The following is a 27,974-nucleotide window of genomic DNA, read 5'->3' as shown; positions in this document are numbered from 1 at the left end:
TGCAGAGCAACACGGGACTGCCATGTGCCGAGGAGTGGCTGAGGGGAGCATTGTGCTGTTTTTCAGCGGGGGCAGGTGCTGTTGAGTGCGCTTTCGCGGATAGAGGGGGCGTGGGACACACAAGCCGAAAGACAGTTGTTATAAACAATGCCACACTGGCGTGCAGGGTTTGGCTTGGACCGAGACAGGTGTGACTGAGGCAGGGGAATAGTTTACGAAGACGGGGAGAGGGTGTTACAGCTGGGGAACCTGGGAACCGGGACTGATCAGAGCTCCAGATTTCCTCTCCACGTTTGCATATTTGCAGTCCAGAAGAAGCAAGGGTTTTTAACGACACGACGACCGGCCAAGCTGCGTGTTCTGGGGGCACCTTCTCGCGACTGTCACCGGTGAGTAGATGGCCGCGGATGTCCGCCTGAGGTTTAGGTTGCACACGCTCTGGGGCAGAATTTTCACCGCGCCCTTCATAAAGCGCAGGGTCGGTTATCTCCATGCATTCAGATGAAAGAAAGCTGGTGCCGAGGCAATTGGAGATTCCAATTCTGCTGATTGTTTTAGATTTTTTTTAAAAAACCTGCTGCTGTTACTTTTTACTCTGCTGTCAACTCGAAATGTACACTTATTTCATGTGTTTTTTGTATAACGTAATTGGACCGATTTTACTGACTTGATGTAGGACATCGTCTCGTAGAATATGTAGTTTTTAATTGCTCGAACCTGCGTAGCATAGGTGTATGGTTTAGTGAAAATACACGTGATTTTCTTAATAATCGTCTCGGTTCATTGCGTAATACTGTTATGCCCTCATGAATATTACAAAAAGGCCTGTATCGCCATCAGTGGGTTGTGGCAATAATGCCATTACTATTGACAAAATTTGTTTTCTAATCTCTGCTAATCCATTTTATTATTTTTATTGATTATGTTATGACATTATTAACAAGTCATATTGATCATTCAGTATGTACTATTGTGCAGGCATGAATAAGATTAAGTGTCTCTCCTGGACATAAGTATTCATCAGGTCATCTCTCACTATGCAACATGTAGGCCTATGTTTATGCAGACCTCTGTTTACATGACCCACTGCACACATACAATATCCTCTATTTTCTGTGACATTGCAGAGGGCTCGAATTGGTGAGGCTGTGCATGCCATTAATGCTGAAACCTTTTTGTTACAACTTAAACACTTTTCATGCGTTTCATAACAGGGCAAGTCTCAGGGTACTGTCTTAAAGAGAAACAGCAAGGCGCTGTTCACAATTCAGTACATTTGTCAACATGTACCTACCGCACTGTGCTGTCAAGGCTTTGGAAGGTTTTTGGTGTTTCAGCAGAACATCAAAATCATCCCCTTTGTACAAAGAAGGTTGTTTATGTCTTTAACATCTTCTTGGATAATTCACCCCCCTGATGTTTATGGTAAAAGCTTAACAGGTCTGTTTATACAGTTATATTTACTGGATATTACCTGAAGCAGTACAGGTGAGGTACCCAATTTGAGTACAGTGGGGGGGGTTTGAACCTATCACCTTCTGATGCCAGGTCCAGTTTCCTAACAACCCAGCACACTGTTGCCCACCGCTCAGCACAGTTTGCCTAGCTCTTTTTTTGTGAGTGTGTGGAATTTCCATTGCTGTCTCCATATTCCGTTCCTGTAGTGTTGTGCTGAGTCTTTCAGCTGTGTGTAGTGGGGGGCAATGCTTAGTGTGTCCAGGTCTTAGGTGTCTGCACATCAGTGTCCTTCGCAGCCCTCCGGCCACTGTGTTCATCTCTAGCAAGCTGAATTAGCTGCCCAACATGATTTTACATGATTTCAGTGAGGGTATAGCTCTGAACAGCTGGCAATAAGCTGCTGAAGCTTCTTCTTCTTTTTGTGGAAGTGTAGTGATGGTCATGGTCAGAAGAACAGCCTTTTGTGGGGCTTTGAGGTTTTTGAATTGATATTAGAGTGAAATCAGAACATTATAACAAAGAGAAAGTGTGTGAGAAAGAGACAGGGGTATTACGAAACACTGCTAAATATCCCTCACTGTTTGCGACCACAAGCTCAATGTGCTTTCTAATTATTGGGGAAATGTTATGGCCGCTACATTACATGAATCCAAGGAAGGATGCATGTGCCAGGTAGACTCCTTTATCTCTGTAATAAAGTTATGTAACAGACTCTTTAAACTCTGTAACAGCCTCTTTTAGCTCCATAGCAGACTCTTCAAATTATGTAACAGACACATTAAGCTCTGTTACAGTATCTCTTGTCTTTGTAACAGACTTGATAAGCTTTATAACAGCCTCTTTAAGCTCCGTAACAGACTGTTTAAGCTCTATAACGGCATCTTTAAGCTCTGTAACATCCTCTTTAAGCTCTGTAACAAACTCTTTAAGCTCTGTAACAGCCTGCTCTCCTTTTAATTTCTCCAGAGCTCAGAGGTTAGTGTTTCACCAATGCACCGTGCACAGCGGTTCCTGCTGCCGCTGCTCTGCTGCAGATTCTTGCAGGAGCCTCTGTATTTATGCAGTGGTTTCTGCTCTCTGCCGGGGCTCCCAATTCTCCAGTGCCCTTCGCCGCCTTAACAAACTGCTCACTGGAGCTGTGCTAATCCTCCACAAGCACAACACACTGATTTATTGTAGAATTACTTAATTTGGAGAGATCTGCAGCTTCACCCCCCCCCCCCCCCCCACCCCCCCCCATGCTCTCAGGGCCGATGAATCCCTGCTGAGTTTATTGTGGAATTTTGCGGCATGGAGCCGCTAGGAGCACGCGCGTGTGTGTATGTGCGCATTTGAGAGAGGGTGAGAGAGCTGGACATTTGCTTGTATGAATATGTGTATGTGTGACTGTGTGTATGTGTGTGTATGTGTGTGTGTTTGAAAGAGGGAGAGAGGAGGAGGGAGAACTGGACATTTGCTTGTATGTAGCTGTATATGTGAGACCGTGTGTGCGTGTGTGTGTGTGTGTGTGTGTGTGTGTGTGTGTGTGTGTGCATTGTAGCGTAAGAAGTGGATCTGAGTAGTTCCCTCCATATAGTCACTGAACGCCCTATAGAGCAGGTGTTAAATCTAGGTGTCCTAGGACAGGGAATGGAACCTCCTCTCTGTCCTTCTTAAGGGCAGAGTCACTACATAAGGCCAGCTCAACAGGCCTGAGTCTTTACATGTTGCTGCTGTCTGTATTGTGCTGTACGTGACCTCCAAGGCCCTGCTGCCGGGCCTCCCAGCGTGGACTCTCTGGAGGCCACCAGGAATGCTGGGAGAGGGGTCAACTGACCTGAACAGTGTTGCCACTTAGGTCTTTTCATTCTCATTAGAACCCTTGACAGTGGAAAAGGGATAAAATGAACCAGCTTGGTTCAGCTTTACAGTGGAAAAGGAGTATAATGACCAGCCTGGTTCTAGTGGAAGAGGGATATAATGAGCCAATCTGGTTCCAGTCCTGCTGTAGAAAAGGGGTGTAATGACCCAGCATGGTGTGTGTTTGTGCATACGTGTGTGTGCGCGTGTGTGTGTGAGGTAGTGTGTGATTGTGCGTGTAAGTGTAGAGTCAAGAAGGGGCTGGCGAGTCTCGCTGCAAGACTTAATTCAGCCCACAGCACTGCCTTTGGGCCGGTGCCTTTGAGGTTGTTTGGGGGTCACAGGGTTAACCTTTCTCCCAGGGAGAGGTTTGGCACTCATCCAGCCCCTCATCTGCCCCCCTTCCTCAAGGTCCCCCGGCTGTGCAGGGGTTACCCCCACTCCTGACCTGCTGTTCTAGTTACTCCTCTGGGTGGGAGTCCATGGGAGCCTGCCACAGTTCAGGGGCTTTGCCATCCCTCACATTAAATAGCAATAAACATCTCCCATTTCAGGGAACCAGCCTGTCATTTAATCTCACTCTCAGCTCATCCCTCCCCTTCGGTTCCCAGACAGCCAATCGTGTGTATTTGAGTAAGGGAATCAAGGTGGTGAAGTGCGCCTGTGTGTTTGTCATTGTCTGTGTTTGTCTGCATTGGTTTGGTTGACTGCATGTGTGGGTGAGTATTTTTGTGTATGTGTGAGTGTGTGTGTTTGTGTCTGTATGTGCATGTGTATGTATGTGTGTGTGTGTGTATGTGTGTGTTGGGGGGTGGGGGTTATGTTTGTCCGTGGGGGGGGTGTATATTTCTGTGTGTGCATGTGCGTGATTTAGTGGGTGTGTCTTCATGTGTGTTTCCCCTGTTTCATTCACTTTGCGTCTTTTCTTCAGTGTATTTAGGTGAGGGCATATTTTTCCTCTTTCCTTTAAGCTGTTACTGTAGCCACAAAGTGTCTCACTAGATTCTTGGTTTGCTATCTGAGCTTTTGGAGTTATAAACAGACCGAGTTATGGTCCAGCATTATCACCATGAAATAAGCTATCCGCTGAGAATTTATGTGTGCAATGCATTATTTGGACATGATAAGATTAAAGAATGCAAAAAAAGACTTTCAGCAAGTTTATGTTTTCATTCCCTGCCATTGGCTTGAAAAGCAGTTTTTGTGATTCTGATATTGGCCACTATCAGAGAAATCAGAAGCATAAAAACTGTATTTCCGTTCAATACGTTGTATAAAAATGTATCATCATGATGCACAAGGCTAAAAAAAAAAAGTACAAGCACATACACAATGCACAGTAGTTTCAAAGTACAAAGTGCAAAATTCAAATGTGCAATGTAGTGCCTGGGTGACTAACTGCCTTATTTAGAGTATAAGCGAATAGATATTAGGTAGAAACTGTTTAAAAGCTCCGCTGTTATAGTTTTGACGTACCATTTCCCCGATGGCAGGAACAGGTGATTGGCAGGATGTGTAGGGTTGGTGATTATTTCCCAAGAGAGTGTCTCTGTGCCCGGTCGATGTACAGCTCCCCGATGGCAGCCAGCTTCCAACCCACAATCTTGACAGTCATTTTGACAGTTCCTTCCAGTTTGTTTCCTGCTTTCGGAGTGGCATTGCTGGACCAGACAGAGTGGGAGCTGGTTAGACAATACATTATCCGCTTATGTAGCGGGATATTTACTGAGGCGCGTTTAACACCTCGGTCGAAAGTGTCACAGCAATCCCACACTGCAAGACTCAAACCCACAATGCACCGCTTTCTAGTGTCAGTCTGGGATTGCTTCGCACCTCAGGGTGCTTGAATGAGGCAGGAGCGAGTATGGCATGAAATTGTCATTCGAAGAATTAAATGGAAGGAAACAAGTTAGATTTTTTGACATCACAATGCTGCCTGTCGTAAGAGACCAATGAGGAGGCAGCTGCCAGGTACAAGGGACAGGTTTTTTCCAGGACCAGGGAGTGTGTATCCCAGGCAGTCTGTCAGCAAACCGGGGTGGGTATTCTGATCTCCCTTCTGCTGCATTATGAACACCCCTGTCTGAAGGCGCTGCTGTCTAATACTTGTAGCACTGAAGTCTTACCTCTTTCTCTAGCACTGTAGGTACATTATGACTATAATTGCACTGATTTGTACATTAGCTCTATTCCAAATGAATAAATGCAAACGTTAATCTGTGATGGATCAGCGCGGTCACATGTACCCTGCCATTATGAGAAATATTACTGCTACCCTCTACCAGATAGACCCATTCATTACAATGAGGAATACCTGTTGTATTCATTAACGACTGTCACCATTTGATTGCACAAAATCAACTAGCACGTAAAATGCAGTTTTCTAAATGTAATGCATTATTCAGGGGCCGCTGTAGGCTGTTTAACTACGACGCTGAGCTCTGTCATTAGCGCTTCAATGAGCGTACTTCTGATCATCATGAATCATTTTAGAATGTGGAATCACATTCTAAAATGTGTAGCATAGTGGTTAAGGAGCAGGACTCGTAACCGAAAGGTTGCCTCAGTAAATATCCAGCTGTATAAATGGATAACATTGTAAAGAACTGTAATCTATGTAAGTCGCTTTGGATAAAAGCGTCTGCCAAATGAATAAATGTAAATGTAAATTACATGACCGCTCTTATTGGGATAGTGAGAAAATGCAGTAAGGTGTACCCCTAACAGGAGAAAGCACGGGCACGTGACGCGATTTTGCTTCTGGAGAAATCCCTGCCGGCAGTGCCACCACATCCCAAAGCTGCCTTTGGCAAGTTGTTATTAATATTATTGCACTGGCACTTTTCGAACTATGAATGAGTAGAATACACAATTTGTCATATGTATTTTAGTGTAATCAGCAGCTTTGGGTAATTGGATCAGCACATTTTTTTTTTTTATTATTAATTGATTTTCCTGCGACTGTTATTAACTGTTGGTAGCCTGAAGTCTTGGAGGGGGGGGGGGGGGGGTTGTTAATGTTTGAAATCTGCTGTACTTTAATCGCACTGAATGTGTCGCAGTGTCATGCAGCGTCTGTTTCTTCAGACACACAGTACACACCGGAACTGTTTTCTCTTCCTTGGCTGTGTGTGTTTTTTCATTGGGTCCTGCTGCTCTCTTTGGTGACTTTACTGCTGTGGTCTACACAAGGGGCGAGGGCACAGCAGGAGGTGAACAGAGAGGATTCAGCGGACCTTGGGAGCTGTTTACACAGGTGGAGCTCCTGAATGAGCTAAATCGGGTCTTTACAGCATTAGTTAATGTGCTTCTTGGGTGTTTGGAGGGAGAAGCGCTGGCTTTGTGGGCTATTTGCTCAGTGAATGGGCAGTCGTATGGGCAGGGCAGCTACATGTGTAAAGTGGGTGGGGCAGATGTGTGGACATGGTAGTCAAGGGAGGGACTACAAAGCGGGCAGGGAGATATGAGGCATGACACGCTTATGGGAACAGTGTTGAGTGTGAGCGGGGAGGAGCATCCGGAGGCTGTCTGCTGTCCGTTAGCGCACCCTCTGCTCTGAAGCCCCAAAGAGGCTAGTACTGGGACCTGCCTGCACCTGGGTTCAGGAATATTTCTCCCTAGAATCAGATTGTGTGTTTGAACTTACCATTGCAAAGCCGATTGTACGTTTTCACTTTTTTGCGTACATTACCGGCAATCATATTAAATTGGACCTAAATGGAAAATAATTGGTCCAAGATGTTTGTAAAATCATGCAAGATGTTAGGATTGCAAGCTAGCTGACCCCAGCATTATTCATTTTTAAAATCAAGGCATAATTTGACTGGTTAATGTAGGTATGCGTGATATATCAATGCCCACACCCCCAGCCCAAACCACCTTATACCTCAATAACTAACACATGAGTTACAGCAAAGTTTAAAGTGGAATGTGAGTGATCAGGTATGAAAACCACCTGTTCTTTAATGGCCACAGAGGGTTGTGAACTCAGGAAAAGAATGTTTTTACATCAGCCTCTTACGGTAAATGACTCAATGTGTGATCTCTATGTCCACGCTCACTGACTTTCTATATGAAATGAAATTGCCAAATGAAAAAAATGAAACCTCTGATGAGATATACATGCTAAATAAACAACAAAACGTACACCAATGACTACTTGTTTGCAGGAGAGATGGAGGCTCCCTTTAAGATGGTTTTCTATAGTGCTAGATACTGGTGTTGTCTCCTGTGATAGCAGGGAATGACAATCCTCACAAATGGCTGATCAAGAATGATGGTATTGTGATGCAGAATGATGACATTGTGATGCAGTGATAACTTCGTGATGTGGAATGATGATATTGTGATGCAGAATGACAGTATTGTCTATGCACCAGCACTCCCCATACTGAAGATTCAGCCCATTCACCGCTATTAGGTCTGCTAGAGACTTCAGCCCCACCCCTAAGTATCTCTATCTGACAGCTGATTGGACATTCTGCCATGATTGACATATCAAGCACTCTCCATTATGATCCAGGCTGCCTGGATCATCATTGTGGTGCCACTGCTGCCCTGCTCCTTACCCCTACACCACACTGCTGCCCTGCTCCTTACCCCTACACCACGCACTGCTGCCCTGCTCCTTACCCCTACACCACACTGCTGCCCTGCTCCTTACCCCTACACCGCACTGCTGCCCTGCTCCTTACCCCTACACCACACTGCTGCCCTGCTCCTTACCCCTACACCACACTGCTGCCCTGCTCCTTACCCCTACACCACACTGCTGCCCTGCTCCTTACCCCTACACCACACTGCTGCCCTGCTCCTTACCCCTACACTACACTGCTGCCCTGCTTCTTACCACTGCATTACACTGTTGCCCTTTTCCTTACTGCTACTCCTCCCTGCTGCTTTAAGACCTTGGCTGCAGCTCTGCTTTTCTGAGACTAAACTGTGCGGTGATCATTGCATACAAACACGGCCGATTATCTGTGACCTTCTGCACACAACCACGCCCTCTCACCCTCCACTTTAGCAACATTTATTCCCTGCTCTCACTCTGCCCTTTAGACAGTTGTCTTCCTGCTCTACATAAATACAGAGGAGCTAGACCTTCCTGCTGCTATTGCCAAATTATCACACTCAGTCCGAATAAGCAAAGCAGAAATGTCAGAGAATCTCTCAAACAGCCCTCGAAATGTTCACAGTTGTAACTCTTAAGGGCATGGAGAAACCATGGGAAGATGGCCAAGTCACGATGATGTGGTAAAACGAGATTAGCCTGGGCCACTTATACCATCCACCAAGTAAACCAGCAGCAGATTTTTACAGCTTGTTTGAATGGATGCGGTTTCCGGTGTATGCAGGCTTAATTATGCTTGCTCCGGGGGGCGAACACTCTCGCCTCAGAAACACCGGGGATGTATGTTTCTGCAGAGTTTTAAAAAGCACCAAAGTTATTTTACAATTTGCTGTTGTTTTTATTTCTCGTGGACTGAGGCGGTCGGCTCCGCAGAGTCTTCCTGTGCTCCGGCCAGCGGTCTGCCTCGCTGATGTGGCTGGCAGCGTTATCAGCACAGTGAACTGCCCCCGAAGATCTGCAGAGCTGCGGCTGTAATAGAGGCACAGCCCGGGGCTCGCAGCGTTTGCCCCATAACTCAGATTTCTGTCCTCTTTTACACGATAAGGATTTTCCGCACAGAGGGCCCGGTCCCTCGCTGCTGCCACCCCCCCCCCTGCCCCCCCCAGTCAGTTTTTCGGCAGTAAAACTTAAGCACGTATTTTGGAAGGCTGCGGTCTCTTTGGCGGTTTGGCAGGTTTCTATCACAGAGGGAGTTGTGAGGCAGGGGTCTGCGCTGGTCTTTTGGGGAGCAGTGATTTTTTTTTACCCATAGATAATACATACTGATGAGCCGCCTTGAATGGACCACCTCACAGCATCACGGGATCCGATTCTCCACACATTTTGTAAGTGGCGTCACACCCGGTATGGAGTTCTTTCTCTTTTTTCTGAGTGTGGCATGAATATGTCATTGACAGAATTAGCTGGAAGGAGAGAAGAAGGTTATTAGCATTTCTGTCAGGAGCCCAGCAAGGGACGTTTGGCAGGTTTTTCGCCTGGAAGATTTGAGGCAGCTCTGAGAGGAGGGTGGTGCTGATGGAGGCTCTGGGCAGTCGCATAGACCCTTCATTAATGTAATAACTTTTCCCCGGGATCCCACATCATTGGGCTTCTCTCCTCATCCAGACCAGACCTTGTCGCGCATTTTAATCACTGTCTTTCTCAGGTTTTGCCTGTTAGATGTTTATTTGATTTTTTGTTGTTGTTGCTTAGCTTTTTTTGTGACATTTGTCAAAAAAGGGGAAAGCGGGAGAGCTTATCATAGCGGCCCTGTACTCTGTTCCAGATACGTTGGTCATCAGCAGGGGTGTTCTGTGTGCAAGCTGTGTGTCTGCCATTGATTTGCCACACTGGCGCTGAAACATCTGAGATATTTCACAAATTGAATATTTTAATGTTGATGTGATGAGTCTGAATCCGAGTCTTTGTCTTGAAGTTGGTGGAGGTTTTTTTTCTTTTCTCCTTGAAATATCCCTCTTTTTTTCCTCAGGTAAAACAATGCCTCTATTCAGCTAACTGAATAACCTTTAAAAGTGCCAACGGCCGTGATGCTATGAATTAATCTATGGGATAGAGGGGGCAGATGCAGGAGATTTTTTAAGCAGAGACTCATCTTGATTGTGGTTAGTTGAGTCACATGCTTTAACTCAGCGTGGTTAGCTCAATCACGTGCTTTAACAAGCTGCCATCTTGACTGCAGCAGTGCCCTCGCTATCCTGCCTGCATCCAGGAACGCCACAGCATTAATGAGCCACTCAACCGTTATACCTCGCAAGCGCGTCCGAGTAGCGGATCTCTGCTAGCTGCTGGTGGACTGTGTTATTGTCCCACCGGGACTCCCTGACCCACTTAGCGCCCGTTTCAGCATCAGGAAAGCAGGGTATGCTGTCTGGCAGGTATCGCTGACCACCATAAACTCCCCTGACGCACACACCTGTGTGACTGTGCAGCCACACGTGCCGGTGTTTACCACAGAGACATACCTCTGTAGACCTGACCTGCTAAACACTGAATAAGCATGTTAAAAGCACATCACTCTGCAGCACTTAATTCCCCTGCTGTTATTGTTTTAAAGGAGTAAAAGGCTTGATATTATTTTTACGAAGCTGTCTTAGACGAATGTGATAAGCATTTCAAAATGAAACCCTTGGAAAGCATTTGGTTGGACCTGCCAAGTAAGAATGCATTTAGGCGGACTGATGAATGCTTTGTGCAAACACTGTGCCTCAGTTTCTTTTTTTCTGAGAAAGACCAGAAGATTCCCTTTGACACCTGGTCTTTGTACATATGTGATATGCTGGATCTTTTGCTAGTAAGTGTGTAATATTCTGAGAGTTTGTCCTGGGCATTAAGGCTGTGACTGACAACAGCAGTGTGCATTGAGTGTCAAAAGTGTTTTACAAGCAGGCATCATCGCTGGACCAGATACTGTGACGCACTGCTGTAATTGAAAGAGCTTCTCGACAGTTCTGTTTGGCCCTCTGAGCTAAAATGGATCTAGGCAGCATGTGTGTGATTATTATATAAAACGATACACAAAAATAATGTAATGTAATGATTTTCCCCTCAGTCTGATACCACACAGACACATTAAATGAGGAGAGTTTGGAGTGCGATATACCTGATACCTGGCTCAGGAGTTGTGCCATCTGTGCATGGGAAGTCAGAGTCACTGCCCAGGAAACTGAATGAGCAACACTAACCAGAGCCTCGTTAAACAGGCTCAGCACACAGAACACACAATAATACTTCCCTAGAAGGGTCCTACCCTTATACATATACCGTACAAAGCCTGCATAATGCATTCATAAGCATTGCACCGACGTTAATAAATCCTTACGCTAATTGGCATAGACTGCTGTAGGATATGAAGGATGACCATCCACACCATATGACATTAACATTGACATCCTGGCTTATTAACGATTTTAAAGGGAAATTGATGGTACTGATACACAAATTCTATGTCTTCGGCCAATGAAGTGTCAGCGGGATACACATGGAGACAGAGCGCCGTGCTTCTGCGCTTGTCCTAAATGACTTGCCCCAACATCGCTCGCTGAGTGACAATTATTCACCAATTAATATGAATTTTCTGAAAGGTTCTGATTTTCTAACAGCAGTCAGCGGTGATATCTAACACAGACCCGTAAACAGGATAAAAATAGACCCAGCCACCCGTCTCTATTAAATGGGATGTTGTTATGCGACACTGCAGCACAAATGAGGTAGAAATCATAAACAGCATGCTGAGAGCCAGGCGTATTTGCTGCGCGGTAATTGGGCTGAGGCAGAGTGGCGCTGTTTGGACTGCATCTGGATGGCACCCATGGAAAAACACTGCTTATGTGTGCCCATGTTTTACAAAATGGGTGGTTTTTTTAGCTTCCAGCATGTAAAAAAAAGGCTTATTTATTTCAGGCTTGTTTGTTTGTCTGTGTTGGAATATTTTCACAGAAATCAGACGGAATCTGTTTGCTGGAATACCGGCAAAGCGTTTTAATTGATGACCCCCGCTGCAGAGCTTGACCCAGTCCACCATCTATTAGCAAGCCAGCTCAGTGCTATAAGTGGCTGCTTCCATTCAGAAAGCCAGAAGATGACCTTATTGTTAAGGTGGGTGTGACACTGTGGAACCAATGTCTTTAAACTGTTGATGCAGCACTATAACTGAAGGAGAAAGCCCAAGTGGGGACAAGCTAAGAGGAGTCCTCGCTGACCTGGGCCAAAATTAGAGCCTAATATCTCATAACAATGTTAGCCATGCAGCAATGGTGCCCTAGTGTCCCTGTATGCCACTCTCTGGTTCAGAGACCTAGGGCTGCACATTAAGCATCTTCTGCGCTGGTTGTATGGCTCTGTGTTTGAGTGGGGCATTGGCACCTATGAGAGAGAGCACAGAGCGGGCTGGCCGCATGGAAATATCCTGCTGCTCTGGGCCTTGTTTAGTGGATGGCCATGCCTAGCGGAGATCCATTTGTTTCTGGTCTTTGTTCCAAGGTCTTAATACCTTCGTCTGGAGCCGCTGATTGGCTCGGATTGTGAATCAAATGTTGATCCGCATGTCCGTCTGGCTGAAGGGTGTGCCTGAAGAGGATGATTTTGCTTCCCTTTCCTATGGGTGTGGGGTTCAGTCAGTTGAATGTCACGACCAGGACGGAATCTGTTTCCTTGGCCTCAATAACATGCTATGTATTGTGCTCCAGACAAGTTTATATGCGATTAAACAAACATTATACAATGAACAGCTGTGAAGCAGAATTAGTGGGTAGGTTTGGGATCGAAGGAAGCCTGCTCATTGGCGAACACTGAGAGATGTGATGGTGACTTGGAACAGGGGGAGGAAGTGATGTGGTTGGCTTGGGTTCAGCTGTATCATTACGCTCAATAGCACTGTCAGTACAATGAGAATGTGGGCCTCAAAGATAGCAAAGGCAGGAACAGGAGACAATGACATTGTGCTCTGTGCGTGTGTGTGTGTGTGTGTGTGTTCATGCCTGTGTGTGTGTGTGTGTGTGTGTGTGTGTGTGTGTGTGTGTATGTGTGTGTGTAAGGGAGCATGTGTCACTTTAATTGAACACATTCTTACGCTCTGAGAGGCTTTGGGGGCAGAGTGAAGCTTGGCACACAGAGGCTACGATACAGCAGTCAGTTAATTGAGGAAAAATTCAGTCCAACTCATTAGGGAGATTAACAGGACCAAAGAATTTTCCTTTCAAAATGGAGATCTTTGGGTTTTACTCTCGAAAACAAAGAAGGGCTAAAGCAGTATCTTAATTCAGAAAGGCTTATGGCTTAAAACACCATCTGTTCTTAATAGTATGATGTTGATTTTTAATGATAATATTCAATACCCTGCTGTATGCAGGTAGCAGCTGTGCTATAAAAGAGATAATACAGTGTGTATATATATATATATATATATATACATACATATATATACTGTATATATATGTATGTGTGTGTGTGTGTGTGTGTGTGTGTAAATGTGTTACAGCTTGTTTGTGTTTAGACTGCGTGAAGCGCAGGTGGAAGGGACACCATGCAATACACCTCCAACGGACCCCCCTGCTTGTGCTTACATGCCTGCTTTGTTCAGGAGTCTGTCACTCCATTATGTGCACAGTGTGATACGTCTATGCGGCCATGTCTGTCTCATCTGAGACATCCGAGAATCAGAGGCGGAGCCTAGTGGCACATCCACCCAATAGGGGACGAATAGTGTTCAGAATACCTACACAACGCCCCCAGGAGCCACGCAGGGTGGAGCTGCTGAACCCGGGGCCTTTTCCTTCGTTTCTGTTTGTGCTGAAGTGCCCTTTCCTTATCGCCATTTGTCTGGCCTGCACCCGCTTAAGTAAATACTTCCTTTATTAGCCGTCATATCAGGGAATTAGCTCTAAAACAAGTGCAAGCCAAACAGCTGAAAGCGGCATTCTGCTGACTTTAAGATGTTAAGTTTATGGAAAATAAGCATTCTTTCACAGTGGGGGCAGTCGTGTTTAATTTATGTAAATATTTCAGGCAGGTCAGATCTAGGTCATATTGGGGTCATATCCGTGGAGACCAGGAGTAATGATGTCAGGGCTGCCCAGTGTCAGGGTCACAGGCAGTTTCCCCACGAAAAATTTAAATTCACTGACTAGAGTCTGTGTCAGTATGTTTGTGTGTGTGTGTGTGTGTGTTTGTGTGTATCCATGAATGCGTATTTGAGTGTGTATGTCTGTGTGTCTGCACTGTACTGTAAAGGAGTGTGTTTCCATTCTGTAGCAAAATCCTGTACCAAACTATGTTCCTGTCAGGCTCGCAGTGTTAGCAGTACGCTTGGACCAAAACATAAAATGTACTGGAATCCATCTGACTGTGAGATTCTACTGACCAAGAGACCGAAGCACCAATCAGAGAAGTCCCATCTCCTCCCTAACTGAGAGGTACTGTGCGTGACTGTACTGTGCATATTGCACGCAAGTGCTTTTCAAATGGTTATTGAAGGGCCGACACGGAGCACGATCTGATAATGGAAGCCACAAACCGCATCAGGCCCTGCTGCGGTCTGGTTTGTCAGCCCTCGGCTGATCCTTGATGATGGAGGGACTGAGTTTCTGGCCTGTTCGGACGCTGCTGCCCCGAGGCCGTGCTCATCGCACGGCAGAGACAGAGAGCCTCCTCACTCTGTGTCTAATGCCTGCTGTTCGTTGGACGGAGAGAAACATCTGCTACAGATGGCGCGGCGATCTCGATCGGCGGCGAGGGCGGCGACATGGCCTCCTCCGCGGGACTCCTCCGCTGTCGGGCGTGTTAGGAGCGCCCTCCGCTGTTGGACGTAATCACAGACCAGGTGATTCCGCCGGGGAGCGAGGTGCAGAGGCAGGATCAGGTGTAGATGTTCACACTGTTGAGTAATTTCAGTCACATCCCTGGCTTGGTGTGTTGGAGGCACGGTGGGTAGCCGGAGCAACCCTGCAGCTAAGTAGCATGCAGCCTCCCTCGTCTCCTCCATATCCCAGGGATACTGGCAGGCTGCATAGTTAGAGCTATTAGATAGAGCAGATACTATGATGGAGAGCAAATAAACTGGAACATGGGTAATTAAGTACAGTGAAGGCGTGGCCTATTTCCTGTACTGTCTCCCCAAGGCCCTGCCCCCTGCTGTTATATCCTCAGCAGAGCATCTCTGGTAAAAACTGAAGACTTTCTCTTGCCGCAAAAACCTTGCCGCATTGAGATCCAGCAGGCCCACTGCATTGGTTCGTGGTCCTGGATAAAAATGTGTATTGTGCTCAGTGCAACAGGCGGGGGGGGTGAGGAGCATTGATCTCTGAAGAGGCGCATTACGCCGCAATGTTCCTGCGTCTCCCTCCGCCTTTGTTTGCACAGCTCTGTTTGTTCTGTCTCAGCTCAACCCTCCCCTGTGCTTAACGGCTTTAGAGATCCAGAAGAAGACAAACAGACCAACAGACTGCAGTTACAGACACCAGTTACTGTTCCCAGCACAGGCTTAGCCCTACAGACACTGCTCAATAGCACCCTCTAGTGACGTGTCAGGTACCTTGAAGTTACTACACTGATGTCAGCGGGGGATGCCCGTATATTCCATTTGCCCTTCTGCGCTGCACTAGGACACTGCAATTGGCTGCATTCAAGTGTGCAGGAGGGTTACATTCCTCCTTCTTCAGCACTCCTGAGTGAGTGGTGAGATTAATATGTACAGGGGTGTAGGTTAAAGGGGTGGTAGGTCAAGGGTATGTTTTAGGGACATAGTGTTAAAGGGCTTGCAGGTTAGGGGTGTGTGATAGGGATGTAGTGTTAAAGGGCTTGCAGGTTAGGGGTGTGTGATAGGGATGTAGTGTTAAAGGGCTCACAGGTTACTGGTGTGTGATAGGGATGTAGTGTTAAAGGGCTCACAGGTTACTGGTGTGTGATAGGGATGTAGTGTTAAAGGGCTCACAGGTTACTGGTGTGTGATAGGGATGTAGTGTTAAAGGGCTCACAGGTTAGGGGTGTGTGTTAGGGCTGTAGGATGGGCAGGAGCGCAGCTAGAAGGACTCTGGCGCGATGTGGTGTGTCCCTTGGTCTGAGGTGTTACATTTCCTGTTAATTTCAGTGACCGCCAAGCTCACAGTGCAGGGTGGGTAATGAGGGAAGGCAACGCTTGGCTAATTTCGTTATTCAAAGTTCAGGACAAAGCTGGTATTTTGTTTGGAGGCAAGGCTTGTTGCTATAGAAACACTTCTGTGAATGTTCCCCATGATGGCAAAAGCAGCTCTAACATTTGTTCAAGCAGTGTGATGATTCTATGCACAACTATGCACATCAGTTATGTGGTTGCCGCGGTGACTTGGGGAAACCTGAAACAGTGAAGTACGGGTGACAGCATCAACCTGTTTGATGTACGGTTGTGGGGTATTTGATATTTGATATTTGCTTGATGTACATTTGACATTGGACAGCTCAAGGCAAATAACATTTTGAAGTTGGAGGTCATGGAGGCAGTGTCAGTGTCTGTGTGTGCGTAACACGTGCCCTTTCATAACACTGCAAGAGATCGAATTTGTTCAGCCTGATTATGAAGTGAGAATAATATTGCCACCATCCGTTAGCCCTGCAAATATTTACTTTGCAAATGAAAGAAAGAGCAAATTTTGTTATACAGAATGATATTACAGCAGAGCGACAATATATCACATGTGATTTAAACCCACAACCAGACCGCAGATTTACTGTGCTGATCCTTCGGTAAGATTAAGGAAATGTCACTATGTTCATTGCATTACATGAAAATTGCCATCGTGTGACAGCAGCAAGGGCTGATGGGAAATGTAGTCCTAGCTGTGCTTGGCTGAAGATGGGGGCACCACAGGTACATTTGGGTAGGAATTCCACGGAAAGTGGAGTAAGGATGTCTAAAGGTGTTAATTCAGTCATTCTCCATTTCCCCAACAAGGCATCTCTTGAGGAGAGAGACAGTGAGAGCAGAGAAAGGTGTTCACTGTCAAGACATATAGAAACCCATGCCCACCACTTATAATTATTAAATATGCAAAAGCTGGAAAAAAGCACAGATGAGAAATTTTCCTCAATTTGTTACTTGATAACCTAAGAGTATGCAAGGAAATTTAATGGAGATGTAACTTGCTCATTAGCATATAAATTGCTTGAAAAATTGAAAAGTACATTACAATATTTAAAAAAAAGCAATATTCCCCTTACTGCCTACTGGGACTGTGTCTTGAGAGACAGGCTCTTGAGAAAAGGGCATATTATCCAATAATGCTTCCTCCCTGATAAGATAAAGACCTGCCCTGATTGATTTCCTACAGTTCTGTGCCGAGTCACTGCCGATTTGTCTGCCTCCCTGCCTTTCCTAAGGACAGTTGTTTGGGCATCCAATGCTTCATTTACCAAGCGGTGATGCACTTGTGCTGTTTGAACACCTAATAAAATCCATAGCTTTTCACCCTCTAGTGGTGAAATGTCATTATTGCTGTTATTTTAGTGGGGAGCTCCACTAAAATGCATTGCTGACATTTAAAATGTGAATGAGCTCAATTTGCAAAATTGCTTTTCTCTTCTAAATACTCTTGCAATCGAAAATGAGGGTTTGTCATATTCCCATGTCTTGACAAAAAATTGACTCCTGAAGAGCTGACAGGTAACATCAGTTGAATGGCTCGCCACTTTCATTAGGTTTCATTTGCCAAACGGCCATTTTTTTTTTTGTATGAGATTTTCCTTTCATGTACACTTGATTCATTCTTTATGCAACCTTGTCTAGCCACATGCAACAACCCAATAGGCACACACTCCCTCCCTCTGTTTTGACACTGTTTTGACAGAACAACAAGTGGTAACAGTATAATTTGATCCCGTCCCACTGTCGGTCAATTGTATTTACAGTACTTTGTTCACTCTCTCAGCTGTTGAATGTGGTGTCAGAAGAAATGTGCTGCTTTCAGCCTGGTTAATGATGGCAAATACGACAAATAACAAGAACATTAGTATTACCACTAGCTCAGCTTCTTTGAAAGTTGATTGCAGGTTACTGTTTAGCATGATAAATGCACATTATATTCAATAAGGCACTTCAAAAAGGACTATTCAAGTCACAATTATGAATATCATATCAGCTATATCTTCACATAAAATTACATTTGCTAGTGTCGGCTATCAGTCCTGTCCTACTGGTGGGTGGATTGGATTGGATTGCTGGTATCAGTGTCAAGTGTTTTGGTTTAAACGTTAAGCAATTTTCCAAAAAAGAATAGTAAGTACCAGTACTAGGCACACATGCCTGCTGTTCTTGCAGTGATAGTTTCATATTCCTTCTGTTATTGCAGTGATCTTACCTGTCACACTCCTGGGCAGAGAGTACTCAGTGTACTCATCTTAACCATTATGAATACAAATTCTGCTCCCTCACATCACATATCTCCATACCACTCCACTGCAAAGGTGTCCAGGTGTAAACATGCACCTTTACCCACAATTCTACACAATTCCAACCACAATTCTGCAACCCGCTGATACACAAACACACACAGACACAGACACACACACACACGGTATTACCCACAATTGTACAAGTGTATTGTTCGTTATGTCTCCTTAAACAACGATATCTAGACTCAGGTCAGTTTTTGTGAGTGTGCGTATGTCTGTCACACACACACACACACCACACACACACACACACGCACGCACGCACGCACGCACGCACACACACACACACACACACACACACACACACACCTGGTAAGGTAATTGCAGGAAACAGGAGATGGCATATGCTTTGCTCTCTCCCCTGTAGATGTGGTTTGCCTCACAGGAGCGTGGGCTGAATGGATGTTGATAGCAATCGCCCTCATTCACGCAGGTAACACAATATGAGCCGATGGGGCAGACACACAGCTGCTGAAATGAATTAGCTGTAATCATGTCCCCCTGCTGAAATATGAATACCCTGTAGATTTGCAGACCCATTTGTGGTCATGTTTTTGGGTTTATGTCGTAATAACTGGTTATGTATATGTTATTTTCTAATTAACAAACATCTTATTTCCATAATGCTTGTAGTTTTGTTTTTTTCTTTCTTTTGGGGTATTTTCCAAAAACTTATTTTCCATAAACTTGTGTCAAATGAATGTGTAAAAACCTTGTAACAAAGGCTTGTGCCTCTTCCTGTCATTGGCCTAATCAAATATGTAATTCATCTACAGTGTGAACAGCTTGATTTTCAGGTTGTTTATAGACCAGATGTAGTCACAGTGCACACAGTAATACTGTCATAAACTCCTTTAAAGAAATCTTGTCAAGATAAATAGTGTGTTTTGCGATTGTAAATGTCTTGAGCGACGCAGGTCTCAGGGATACACATTAATGACTCTGTGAACAGCAATACCAAGTGCTGCTCTTAATTACCGTAATGATTTCATTTCACGTTCATGTTTTTCCCATCTATTCAGCCTCAGGGGGCTTGTTAGGGGACAATAAATTGACTGTTACCAGAGTAACAAATAATTTCAAATGCTGCATTTGGCTAAAATTAGTCTCACATTAATTTTTTTTTTCGTACCGATTAAAGCTTTTAAAGGGAGAGAGGGAGAGAGACACTCAGCAGTCCAGAGAGACGAATGAGACTGAACCGCAGCGTAGTAAGCCCAAAAAACAAATGCCGAAAGCAAGTGGAAATCTCCTCTCTTAAGAGGAAACCCTCCATCTGGAATGCGTTTGTGCAGCTGAACGGTTTCTCTGAGGGAGCGTAGCAGCAGCGATGTGTAGGAGAAAGTGGCGGCAGTGATATGTAAGGGAAGGTGGCAGCTGCACATTGGTATTCCGGTCCCAGTGCGCGACCATGACAGAGAGGCAGCTTCTGCTCCCGGTGGGAGGAAGGCCCTGACACTGAACTTTTACTAAGGTTACTCCATATGCAGAGACATTAAGGGGATGTAGAACTTTTACTGAAGTTACTTCACATGCAGAGACATTAAAGCAGTGTAGAACTACTTTTTTACTTAGGCTCTCCATATACAGAGGTATTAAAGTCATCAAACCCTGAATAAAACAGTAAACACAAGCACAGACATGAACACGTACTCACACTCTAATGCACTGACAGACATACACACACATGCGCACTTGAACACATGCACATGCACAGGCACACAGACATACACACACAGGCACACAGACACAGACACACACACACACACTAAATTTACACACACAGTACATACAAGCAAACACATGCACATTTGCCTACATACTCAGCTACTCATTTACACACTGACTTGTAGACATACATGTGTGCACATATATGCACACACACACACACACACACACACACACACACACACACCTTGGTTTGTAGCACAGTATGGCCTTATTTTAATCTTTTGAATAGAGTGAGGGCTCTGACAGCCTGCTATTGGAGCTTTTGCACTGAGTCTCTGCATCACTGCGTGAAGGCTCTCATAGCATAGAGGGAGTCTGAACACGCTCGTTTCCCCAGGGGAAACATGCTGCGGATCGGATATTCACACCACATCTTACTGTGTTGCTAATTATGCTAATTTTTGTCACTGCTTAAGGAGCATTTGAACTCCTACTTCCCTTAGTGCTGACGTTCATATCCCCGTGAATTTAGCGAACGGGCTAAAACACGCACATAAAAACACACAAAAAACCCCCGCAACCTCAATTCAGAGCTTCATTGCACTCGCTGCACACATTCTCACTGTTAGCAAGCTGATTACATTGTGATTATCATTGTGATGATGAGGATGATGATGATGCGATGATGATTATTACTATATCCACTCCCATCACTTACCTCTGCCATGTTATGCATTTGTACTGTGCCACAGTGCATTCACTGACAAAATGCATGTGACATATCATGCTGAAAGATGCAATGCTAGTGTACATGGGAATCACACCTGGAATTGCCGTGGTACACACACACACACACACATACACACACACACACATATACACACACACACACATACACACACACACACATATACACACACACACACACACACACACACATACACACACACACACATATACACTCTGCTCCATGTGTGTCTGTTTACTCTGGCTGCGTTTCAGTTAGAGCCAGTCTCATTTCAGCAACAGGCCACTCTCTTTGGCTGGCGCACTGTAAGATAGCTCTTTATTGTACCATTTTCCATTTTTAATTACCCTCTCAGACAGTTTGGACATTTTATTATTGTTTATTGTAGTCCTGTGTGTCACATCATACAGTATTCAGGTCCAGTGTTGATATGCTGAAGAGGAAGTGTGGTGAAGGTGGTTAATTAAATGATTGTGTAGTTACACTTTTGCAGTTACTGGGCTGTTAAGGAAAACAAAGGCTTGCACAAAACCCTTGGGTCTTTAAACGCAGACACATTAACAGAGTCTTTTTCTTTCACTGTCCATGTCAACTATCCCCTTCTCCCTCTGCCTCTGTCCCCCCGCCTACACCCCCCCCCCCTTCCCCCATCTCGCTCACTCCAAGCTGGTAGACACTGCTTCTCCTCTCCTCTCCTCTCCTCTCCTCTCCTCTCTCCTCCTGCTCTCCCTTTCTCTCTCACTTTATCTGCGCTCACCTTTCCCCATCCCCCTCTCTCTCCCTGCTCAGCACCCTCTCCACAGCATCGCTAACAGTTTCCACGGTAACAGAGAGGCAGGGGAGAGTCAGCTGAGGGTGCAGTGCAGTAGATGTATGTATTAGCAGGAAGTTTTGGTCCTCTCTCTGGCAATGCTCATACCTGTGTACTGCTGCCTGCTGGTCTGCAGAAAATAGTAGCTGTTGCTAGGTCTTCTCTTGATTATGATGCTGGGGCATGCATTGGACTGATCCCTCATTAGAAGAGGTTCCACCCATAACTCCTTTCCATAATTTAAACCGTTAAATTAGATTGCTATTTCTGAATTACAGGTATTAATGACAGTTTCATATGTAGCATAACAGAGAGGTTGGGGCCATTAATAAAGGAGTAATTTCAGCTATTTTTCTACAAATGGCTTATTACTGTATTTCAGACTCATGTGCTGCCATTGGCCCATTCTTTTCACTGTTTCCTTGTCATAAATATTGTCTCAAATACAAACAAACAGCTCCACTCAACTGAAAAGAGTGTTCATCATCTCTCAAAAAACAAACGTTTGCTTCAGTAATTGTGCTTTTGTATTTTTGAAGTTACATTCTGTACTACAAGACGGCTTCCTGGTATTCTTGATGGGTCTTTTGGGGTACAGATTGAACTCTGAATGATACTTTACTGTGACTCTTTAGCGCTACAGACAGCGCTACAGTCCGACTTCTCCACTTAAAGTCATCTGCCTGACAGGTATGTAGAAAAAGCATACAATTAGCAATTAGCATTAGCTAAGTCCCAAAGATAAAAGCTCCGGCCTTTATTGAAACGAAGCTGAAACCCATATCATCTGATGCTGCCGGCTGTCAGCTTGGGGGTGCTAGTGGGAGAGGTGTTGTTTTTTCAGCTGAGAGTGTAATGCCGGCGTGCCTCTGAAGGCAAAGTGTGTGAAGGAGCATAGAAACCCAACCCAGCTCATTACGCTCCACTGCGCCTTGTGTGGGGGTGGAGGGGTGTTAGGGCGGGGCACTATATTTAGCCTGACCTGGCTGCTTGCGGGTACGGAACAGCAGACAGGGAGACAGGTGCAGCATGGCCGCTGTGGACAAACACAAGAGTCCAGCAGGCTGACAGGGGAAGACAATATGGCAGCCTGGGCCCATGGCTATATCTGGAGTGAGTGTGGGAGGACCACATGCCCAGTGCCCTGTTCGGCAGCTCCTGCTACAGCCAGATTAAGGCCAGTGTGTCTAGATAGTCCCTTTCAGCCACCAACAGAACTGTGGAATGGAATCTTTTGGAAAAAGGAATTCCCTTTTTCAAACAGAATTTGGCATTTCAAAATGGAAGCAAATAGTTTCCATGGCCACATAATTCACTGCATGGCAACTAGCATAATGTGAGTTAAATAGGGAGCACCGTTGAATTGGTTTAACCAATAGAATAAGGGGGCGGGGAGTACATAGTGATTGACATTTAGTTATACGATGCAGGAATGAATTAACTGTGACTCTTGCTGTCTGTGTCTGTGCCTGGTGTGTAAGATCCTCACCACTGATGCAATTACCGTGGTGTTAGAGTGTTCATTTTCCCAATGGCTGACATCTCAACCACTGTGAGAAGAAGCAGCTGGTTAACCATGAGAGATGTTACCTCTGCGTCTTAAAATACAAAATACATGCAAATTTGAACCCAGGAGAAGGGCATAACAAGTTTGTTGAGTACTGTTTAATTGTAGTTACTTGTTTAACATTTATTTACTGAATGTGTATCTCTTGAAGTTTTGAACAATTATTTTTTCTTCTTTAAAAGAGTAGTATGGGGGGAAAGAGGGTAAAAATGGAAAAGATTTTAAAAATGGGAACAGAATTTGTACATTTCGTAAAACAGAATGTGCCCCTTTTGGAAATGGAAGTATTGGCCTTTTATGCGTGTATATGCTGGTACTGTGCATTTGTAAAGATTCACATGCAGCACGGTATGTTGCTGGGTTGTACAGCACATCTCGTTGTAAATACAGTTGTTACAGTCTTTTAGATGACAGAATGTCTACCGTAAAAACACGGCAAGTGTGTGCTTGGTTAGCTCTCAGCCTTCCCAGAACAGCCCCTCCTCCCGTCCCAACTTCTACACCCCAGTCGTAGCCTCTGCAGACTGGTCCCAACCTCTTCAGCCCAGTCCCAGATCAGGGGCTAATGCCTACCCTACCCACGCTAATGCTTACACTGGATGTGGCCAGAGCTGCATCTGTGCAATCATTAGTAGCTGGAGGGTGACCTTCTGAGCATTACAATAATGAAACATGCACTGTTACAGTGTGAGTGGGCCCTGCACCCCCCCCCCCCCCCATCACCGTGCAGCCAATGAACAGAGGACACGCTCTGGCAATGGAAGGCAGGGAGAGGAGATATCTCCTGATTAATGTAACATATTGGCAGATGCTGTAGTGAAAGAGCTAAGCCGAGCCCTGTTGCAAGTGCCTCTCAAACTGCCTGCTTTTATCTTGGAGGGTAAAGGCTTCCCTTTTTGCAGTTTTTTTTTTCCACACAAATGCTTTTGGAAATATTTTCATAGTTGTAAAGATGTAAAGACGTAGGGTTGTAGAGTTCTAGAGACGTAAAGCAGTCCCCGACTGCTCTCGACTGAGAGCGTTTTGCTAGATCTCTGTTGAAGGTTTATCGTAAAAGCTTGTTAGGAGTTTATTGCCTTTTGAATGACTTCATACTTTTAATTAACACTGAATTCATCTTAGATTTAAAATGTTAATTTGTACATTGATGTGAGTATACGAGCGAAACAGCTCAGCTTCGTGTTATTAGCGATTCTGCCTGTCAAGCCCTTGTTGCCTCGAAGGAGATCCCTCCGGGGTGTCGTGTGTGTCGTGATGTGTTTGTTGTTGCTAGGATGCGAAAGCAGGATGGGATTGAGTTAACACCTTGACCTTTTCTGAAGTGATAAATTTCAAATCCTGCGCCGGTTGTCCGCCTCTTTGCTCGCCGGAGAACACCTCTGGCTCCTCTCCCCTGCGCCGGCCCTGCTGGGGTTGTAATGGGGTTGTAATGGGAGATTGGGGAAGTGCCCAGGTTTTGATTCAATCTCTTCTCCACTTCCGGTGAGACACCAAGGTCAGAGTAAGAGAGGGAGGGGAAGCAAAGCATGCTGGGATAGGACTGGAGGGTACAGTCTGTGTTTGGTGAGGTGGAGGGCACTGGGGGAGGGGCAGAAGATAGAAGATGTGGGGAAGAGATATCGGGGATTGTGGTGTCTGAGAGGATATAGACGAGGGAATGGCCTTGCAGGCAAGGAGAGAGACAGTGGGTTTGTTTGGGATGGAGGCGCTGTTTGAGGAGTGGATGAAAGATTGGAAATTTGAGGTTTAGGTACAGAAGAAAGGATTAAGGGAGGAGACTCAGATATCCTCCGTTTCTGTTTGGGTGTTGAGGGTGGGGGATAGTTAGGTACAGAGAAACACAGCTGGGTTATAACTTCATTTGAATTATGAAATGTATACAAAATGTACAGAACACAAAATGTATTGTACAAAAATATACACCAGACAAAATGAACAGCCTGTACACAGATATGTCATGCATTTAAGTAGGTTTTAAATATTGCCATAATTTCTGTAATAATGCAGTTCGTGTTTGTATATTTAACACTATGCTGATATATATGAATATTAAAGATTGGCTGATATGAGAAATAGTTTCATTTAAATTCCTGGCCAGCGAGCATCTTTATCTCTGCTGGTGTGAATGAGAACAGAACCTGTCAGCTCTGCAGATACTGAACACCTTGTTATGGAGGCTTCCACTGCGCTTCCTAATGGCCTGTCTGGCAGTGAAGCAGTGAATGGTGGCCGAGCCTGCCTGGCAGGCATTAGGCCAGAAGGCCATTGAATGTACAGCACTGGCAGCCCCATTCTGTGGTGTAGTATGTACAGAATTGGCAACCCCATTCTGCACTGTAGACACAGATCTGGCACCATTATTCTGTCCTGCTGTAGACACAGATCTGGCAACCCCATTCTGCTCTATAGACACTGATCTACCAGCCCTACTCTGTGCTATAGACACAGATCTGACAGAACTACTCTGTATTGTAGACACAGATCTGGCGGCCCCATTCTGTGCTGTAGACACAGACCAGGTAGTCCCGCTTTGTGCTGTGGACACAGATCTGGCAACCCCATTCTGTGCTTTTAGGTACAGGTCTGGCAGCCCTTCTCTGGCAGCCATTAGGCAGGTCTGCTATTGCAAGTGCAGATGGACTCACAGAGAGACCAGCTCACCATCTGCTGCCAGACGCCTGGTCCCCCACCCTGACTGACATTGGCCACCTTGGAATGTTCTTAAACTGTTTTTACACATTATCACATCTTTACACATTATCACATTTTCTCTCTCCTTTCTGTCATTTTTCTTCCGTCTTAGCTGTCCATCACAATTTTTTTTTGTCTTAAACATGTTAAAATGTGTTTGTCAGCTTAAACTTCTGGAGAGGGCTCTGCCGTCATTACGAACATTGGCTGTGCTGCTGTCATGCACATACCAGTGTCATGTGAGGTTCCCCTCCCAGTTTGGAATAAACAAGAGTGAGATTCAACATTATTGAGATGATTCGTGACATGACTCATCATCATAGAGATGATTGGTGACATGAATCATCACTATTGAGATGATTGGTGACATCTCATCGTTATTGAGTTGATTAGTTACTCATCATCGTTGCTCTCCTCTCTCTGTTCCCCCCTCTCTCTCTTTTTCTTCCCTCTGTGTTTCTTGCATTCTCTAGTGCATTCAAACTTGTGCATTCCCTAATAAGAATTTTGGAATTTACATTTTTGTTTCTGCTTTTTTTCAGTCTAATTTCTTTATGCTCTTTATGGTAGTTGTTGAAATAAAGACATCTGAGAAGTCAAGTCTTTCTCTCTCTCTCTCTCTCTCTCTCTCTCTTTCCCCCCTCCTCTTTCACTTTCTGTCTCGCCCCCTGGTATGGCACGGGGCTCTGGTAATTAGCAGCCATTCGTTATTAAATAATTACCCAAAGCCACATCTCAGAAAGCCAGCGTCTCGTTAATTAAGCATCACAGTTTGTGACGGCTCTGATGAGCGATACAGAGGAAGTGGAGCAAACAGCGAGGGTCCAGGGAGGCGGGAGCGAGGAGGGCAGAATTTCCAAAGCGCGGGCCCGTTCCTCGCGCTTCCTCGCGGGGGACACTCCCGATCTCGAAGCCGCCACCTCCAGGCGGAACACAAGGCGTCTGTCGAGTGACAGCCATCCCCCGTTCCAGGGGTCCCCTGGATTCCGCTTATTAAATTATAATCACCCCCGCTAGCTGCGTGGCGGCGCGGATGGAGTCAGATCTTCACCTCCCTCCTCTTACTGAACCTTTGACCTCTGCGAGCAACCACCTGCACCGGTCTGAATCACCCTCATGTCTTTACTGTGTCACCAACTCAGCAGAATGCATTGAAGTCTGTAATATTCATCCATGAAACACCACAGGTCACAATCCAGTTACATGTAGTATAACATACTAACACATAATACATGCACATAAAAACAGAACAAACAAGTTTTGCTCCACATTTTCCTTGGAGTTGTATATACATATAATTAGCAATAAAAATCACCCATTCTAGTTAATTCCTGAAAATCAACTTTCAAAACAAAATTTGGCCACTGGCTTGTTTGCACCACACCATATATGGTAGCATGCCAAAAATCCAAATTAGGGTATGATTGCATTTTTTATGCACCTCAGACTGTAGGCAGAAAAAGCTGAGGAAAATGTGCTCTACATATGGTCTTAAAAAATGTCATAAATGCCTCAAGGTAAAAGGGAGGAGACCATTGGGATGCAGAAGTCAGGAGCGCCATTGTCCACCGTCGCCATACGCCTTGCGCAAGATCGACATGTTCCTGCGATCCTGAGGTCTCATATGTGTAGTGTTGGGTTTTAGCTCTGCTGTAACTGCGGAGAAGTACAATATGTAATGCAGTATAATGACAAAATGCCCGAGCTCCATTTGCTTTGGGCCCTCCACCCAGCACCATGCCTAGTCGCTCACGGTGAGTGGCAGGAAGCACACGGGCACGGCTGATTAAGAAGCCGTGTGTCATCTGTCCTCTAGACGCACCCGTGTTCCCAGCCTGACACAACCCTTTTTACCTGACATAAATCTGTCTGCCTCATGGACAGCGCTGGAGAGTGCTTAGCAAGCAATGTTCCCGCACCGCGCTTTGCGCGCTTTGAAGCCTTAGTCCCGATGACCTTGGTTCCCATCCCATCAGTCTCCTCTGCGGCGGCATCCTTATGTGGACTTAATCCCATCCAAATGAGTCCCAGCGCGCCCCCCCCCCCCCCCCCCCCCATCATGGTTTAAAGGCAGACCCTCTCCCAGAATGCACTGGTCTCTGTGTAAAGGCTTTGATTCAGCAGGAGCTAGGGAGCATTG

At 45.4% G+C, this 27,974-nt stretch overlaps 1 protein-coding gene across 1 annotated transcript in view; it reads left to right on the top strand.

Moving 5' to 3' along the window:
- The first annotated feature begins 208 nt into the window (after positions 1-208).
- The window catches only part of LOC118795627 (semaphorin-6B-like), a 69,806-nt gene continuing 42,040 nt past the window's right edge, over positions 209-27,974 (top strand). Inside the window, exon 1 of the mRNA XM_036554250.1 lies at positions 209-389. The gene's annotated coding sequence lies outside the window, so the exon portion shown is untranslated. The remainder of the gene's footprint in view (positions 390-27,974) is intronic.

The sequence above is a fragment of the Megalops cyprinoides genome, chromosome 20 (assembly GCF_013368585.1).
Source record: "Megalops cyprinoides isolate fMegCyp1 chromosome 20, fMegCyp1.pri, whole genome shotgun sequence".
Taxonomy (NCBI): Eukaryota; Metazoa; Chordata; class Actinopteri; order Elopiformes; family Megalopidae; genus Megalops; species Megalops cyprinoides.
The sequence above is the reverse complement of the archived record's forward strand: the minus strand, read 5'-3'. Positions and strand labels throughout refer to the sequence as shown.